Source organism: Aplysia californica, unplaced genomic scaffold (assembly GCF_000002075.1).
Source record: "Aplysia californica isolate F4 #8 unplaced genomic scaffold, AplCal3.0 scaffold00039, whole genome shotgun sequence".
Classification (NCBI taxonomy): Eukaryota; Metazoa; Mollusca; class Gastropoda; order Aplysiida; family Aplysiidae; genus Aplysia; species Aplysia californica.
In genome coordinates, this window is record NW_004797309.1 from 148,777 (window position 1) to 150,046 (window position 1,270).

A 1,270-nucleotide genomic window follows, 5' to 3' on the forward strand; every position below is an offset into this window, starting at 1 on the left:
CACAATACAAATGCTATCTATTATTATTATTATTATTATTATTATTATTATTATTATTATTAGGCCTATTATTATTATTACTACTACTACTCATGTGACAGTGAATGCTTGATGTGTTGTTTGGCCCTCATTTTTACCTATTGTCAGTAAAGTACAAGAGAGAAGCTCACAAACTAACTGCACACATCTACATGTGGAAATGGAGCCTTGAAATGCTCAAAATGTGGCAAACTTTTCTCTGTCAGAATTCGTCTCATCGGCCATAGCTTGTTATCTTAATCCTCGCTTCTTCAAGATTGCTTAAAAGATAACCCCCTTTGCAGATGCATTGGCCATTCTACACGACCACAATAACAGAAATGTTTCCACAGTTTTTTTTGCTTAGTATTATCCTATATTATGTTGAAGAGCCTTATTTATAAAGTGATTTAATTAATTATTCTTTCTGAGATAAAAATGGATACTCACACTCACACTCTGCTCTCAGTGCCTTTTTATATTTTAAAGATTTATTCAATTAAATCATCGTCGTCATCATCCAGTGCCAGATATGGGACAGACATCGGGGATCATGGTTTTCTATTCATTCCTTTGCTCGGATGCTCTCAAAAATGCTTTCCCTGTTACCCATTTGTTTAGGTTCCCTAAATTATATGTTGTTCTGACCCCTGCCTCGCTTGCCCTCAATTTTGCCAGTGAGAGCTAGATGTTCAAGACCCTTATGTCTATAAGGGGTCCCAAAAACTGCATTTGTCATTTCCTGATTGTAATTTAACATTGAGCGTCCCACGTGGGCTTCATCAAGCACTACCTCATTTGATTTCTTTTCCTTCCACGATACCCTTAGCAGTCTCCTAATTAAATAGATTGTATTATTTCGAAAGGTAAGATGTGAACTTTTCTTGCCCTTTGAAACCAATTGATTGCATACACTTATCATGGCTTGCAGTTCCAAATATTTTTAAAAAATTCTTTGGGAACACTTATCTAATAGTGACATTTGATCATAGTACATTTCAATAAACCGTACTTATTCATACTTTTTATACATGTTTTAGTGCATTGTGCTTAACATTATTGCATTTGTAATTATTTCTTTACATCAGACAGAATAGGAGTTTTATACCTCTACTGTTAATGTAAACCTGGAAGACAATGTAGGCCTACTGATTTATGATTCTTTCGTGACCTGCACAAATCATTATGGAATAAAATGGCCACATCTTTAAATAAATGACTTTGAAAATCCAGCTTCATTTGTTTTGTCAGA